The following is a 4,501-nucleotide window of genomic DNA, read 5'->3' on the forward strand; positions in this document are numbered from 1 at the left end:
TAAAGGCTATGACTCCGGAGGCTTGTTTCCTTTATCCTTATTAGACATTTGCAATAAAGTTGTTAATCATATTTGCAACGATAGTGAATCCAATGTGTGGCATTCACGTCTTTGTCATGTTAACTTTGGTTGCATGTCGCGACTAGCGAAGTTGAACTTAATCCCTAGTTTCACCACCGTCAAGGGATCTAAGTGTCAAGTGTGTGTGCAAGCTAAGCAACCTCGTATGTCTCACACGATTGCGGAAATAAGAAATCTTGCACCACTAGAGCTCATACATTCAGATCTATGTGAAATGAATGGTGTGTTGACAAAAGTTGGAAAGAAATATTTCATGACGTTAATTGATGACTCCACTAGATACTGCCGTGTGTATCTTCTAAAATCTAAGGATGAGGCTTTGAACTTTTTCAAGATCTATAAAGCTAAAGTGGAAAACCAACTTGATCGAAAAGTCAAGAGGCTTAGGTCCGACCGTGGTGGAGAGTATTTTTCCAATGAGTTCGATGCTTTTTGTGCGGAACATGGTATAATCCATGAGAGGACTCCTCCCTACTCACCTCAGTCAAATGGGGTGGCCGAAAGAAAGAACCGTACTCTAAATGATTTGGTTAACGCCATGTTAGATACATCGGGTCTCTCCAAGGCATGGTGGGGGGAGGCGATATTGACAGCATGTCATGTCCTGAACCGAGTCCCCACAAAGAACAAAGAGATAACTCCATTCGAGGAATGGGAGAAGAAAAGGTTAAAACTCTCTTATCTGCGAACATGGGGTTGTTTGGCGAAGGTCAATGCTCCAATTTCAAAGAAGCGGAAGCTTGGACCAAAGACTGTGGATTGTGTTTTCCTGGGATATGCTTTTCATAGCATTGGTTATAGATTCTTGGTTATAAAATCTGAGGTACCTGACATGCATGTCGGTACGATCATGGAGTCGAATGATGCGACTTTCTTTGAAGATATCTTTCCCATGAAGGATATGGCTACCTCATCTAATCAGGAGATGCCTAGTTCATTGAATCAGGAACCAGTTACGATTACCGAACCTACAATTTTGATGGAACACTTTGAAAGTCCTATGGAGGAGAACAATGAAGTTGCTATTAGGAGCAAGAGACAGAGGACTGCAAAGTCCTTTGGTGATGATTTTCTTGTGTACCTCATAGATGACACTCCCAATTCTATTTCAGAGGCCTATGCATCTGAAGATGCTGACAACTGGAAGGAAGCGGTTCGTAGCGAGATGGATTCCATCTTGGCAAATGAAACTTGGGAGATAACTGATCGTCCTTATGGGTGCAAACCTATAGGATGCAAATGGGTATTCAAGAAGAAGCTTAGGCCTGATGGTACTATTGAAAAGTACAAGGCTCGGCTCGTGGCTAAGGGTTATACCCAAAAGGAAGGTGAAGACTTCTTTGATACTTACTCACATGTGGCTCGACTCACCACTATTCAAGTTCTACTTTCACTAGCTGCCTCGCATGGTCTTCTCGTTCATCAAATGGATGTTAAGACTGCTTTCCTAAATGGAGAGTTGGACGAGGAAATTTATATGGAACAACCAGATGGGTTTGTACTAGATGGTCAGGAAGGGAAAGTTTGCAAATTGCTGAATTCTTTGTACGGACTTAAGCAAGCACCCAAACAGTGGCATGAGAAGTTTGAAAGAACTTTAACAGCTGCAGGCTTTGTTGTGAACGAAGCTGACAAATGTGTGTCCTATCGCCATGGTGGGGGCGAGGGAGTTATCCTGTGCTTGTATGTTGATGACATACTGATTTTCGGAACCAATCTGAATGTTATTAAGGAGGTCAAGGATTTCCTATCTCATTGTTTTGAGATGAAGGATTTAGGAGTGGTTGATGTCATTCTGAACATCAAGTTGTTGAGAGACGATCATGGTGGGATTACATTGCTTCAATCTCACTATGTGGAAAAGATCTTGAGTCGCTTTGGCTATAGTGACTGCAAGCCCTTTCCAACACCATATGATGCTAGTGTGTTGCTTCGAATGAATCGATGAATTGCTAGAGACCAATTGAAGTATTATCAGATTATTGGCTCGCTTATGTACTTAGCCAGTGCTACAAGACCTGACATCTCTTTTGCTGTTAGCAAACTGAGTCGGTTTGTTTCAAAACCAGGAGATGTGCATTGGAAAGCTCTAGAAAGAGATTTGCGTTATTTGAAAGGCACTGCAAATTATGGAATTCACTACACTGGGCATCCAAAGGTGCTTGAAGGGTATAGTGACTCAAGCTGGATCTCAGATCCTGATGAGATAAAGGCCACGAGCGGTTATGTATTCACTCATGGAGGTGGCGCTGTTTCTTGGAAGTCTTGCAAGCTGACCATCTTAACGAGGTCAACAATGGCAGCAGAACTCAGATCACTAGATACACCTACGGTTGAAGCAGATTGGCTTCGCCGGCTCTTGAATGACTTGCCGGTTGTTGAGAAACCTGTATGTGTTCTTCTTTCTGTTAGATATCCTGCCACAGTTTCTCATACTAGTACTTGCCCTAAATATGTTAGGTTCTACCTCATATATGCAACTAGTTCTACTGTCTGCTATAGATATGATAAGCTACGGTTCATATATGCAGAATCTATTTTCCTTCTCTCTGTCAGAACGCATGACTTGTTTTATCTCTACTATATTAGTCATGCTTTATCTAGTATTTCTGTTAATAAAATCATTTGGTAAATTGCTCATATTTCCAACAATCCAAAAACCTTATTATAGGCAATTTACCCCAAGTGGTTTTGCTGCTTCCATGAGACCTCCTATGTTTGAGGGTATCCACTATAAGAGATGGCGCGTGAGAGCGGTCTTATGGTTTCAAACCATGAGTTGGTATGACGCCACTCTCGGCAAACCTGAAGGAGAGCTTGATGCTCAACATGCACAAGCTTTTCAGAAAATGGATACTCTGTTTAAAGCTGCTCTCTTGAGTGTTCTTGGTGAGAACATAGTTGATGCTTATGCGTCAATTGATAATGGAAAAGATATGTGGGATGCACTTGAGGCCAAGTTTGGGGTCTCGGATGCTGGCACTGAGTTGTACATCATGGAGCAATTCTATGATTACAGGATGACTGAAGAGCGCTCCGTGGTTGAGCAAGCTCAGGAGATACAGTCATTTGCTAGAGAACTTGAGCACTTCAGTTGTATGCTACCGGACAAGTTTGTTGCTGGAGGTATCATCACTAAGCTTCCTACTTCATGGAGGAACTTTGCTACCTTGCTTAAGCATAAGAGGCAGGAGTTTTCCGTCCCAGATCTCATTGGCACTCTTGATGTGGAAGAAAAGGCGAGAGCAAAGGACACACGTGCTCGAGGTATTGAGGGAGGATCTAGTGCCAATGTGGTACAGAAGCAGAACTTCCAGCCCCACAAGTTCAACAACAAGGGCAAGTTTGATGGAAAAGCAAAGTTTGATGGGAAGAACAAGGCTGTGCAACACACGAACTTCAAGAAGAAGAATGGCAAGAAGAAAGGTGCTTGTCATGTGTGTGGGGATCCTGATCATTGGGCTCCTAGTTGCCCTAATCGCTATGACAAGCGTCATCCTGGGAAAGGCGGCAAGACCGCTAATGTTGTCATTGGAGACACTGACATGAAGGATGCTGGGTATGGTATATTTCCCACTATTCTTTGAGTATGTCATTCTCCTGACTTGTTGATTGACACGGGTGCTAATGTGCATGTATGCGGTGATATTTCCATGTTTTCGTCTTATCAGACCGCAGGGACTTCAACCGTGCTGATGGGCAACGGTTCAAGTGCTTCTGTTCGTGGTGTTGGCATGGTCGATCTGAAGTTTACTACGGGGAAGATCGTGCGGCTGAAGAACGTGCATTATGTCCCCTCCGTCAATAAAAATCTTGTTAGCGGATCTCTTCTGTGTAGAGATGGCTACAAGCTTGTCTTTGAGTCGAATAAATTTGTAATATCCAAGTATGGAACCTTTGTTGGTAAAGGCTATGACTCAGGAGGCTTGTTTCGTTTATCCTTATCAGACGTTTGCAATAAAGTTGTTAATCATATTTGCAACAATAGTGAATCCTGTTGGAAATATGCCCTAGAGGCAATAATAAATTGGTTATTATTATATTTCCTTGTTCATGATAATCGTTTATTATCCATGCTATAATTGTATTGATAGGAAACTCAGATACATGTGTGGATACATAGACAACACCATGTCCCTAGTAAGCCTCTAGTTGACTAGCTCGTTGATCAATAGATGGTTACGGTTTCCTGACCATGGACATTGAATGTCATTGAGAACGGGATCACATCATTAGGAGAATGATGTGATGGACAAGACCCAATCCTAAGCATAGCACTAGATCGTGTAGTTCATATGCTATAGCTTTTCTAATGTCAAGTATCATTTCCTTAGACCATGAGATTGTGCAACTCCCGGATACCGTAGGAATGCTTTGGGTGTATCAAACGTCACAACGTAACTGGGTGACTATAAAGGTG

Source organism: Triticum urartu, chromosome 7, assembly GCF_003073215.2.
Source record: "Triticum urartu cultivar G1812 chromosome 7, Tu2.1, whole genome shotgun sequence".
NCBI classification, from domain to species: domain Eukaryota; kingdom Viridiplantae; phylum Streptophyta; class Magnoliopsida; order Poales; family Poaceae; genus Triticum; species Triticum urartu.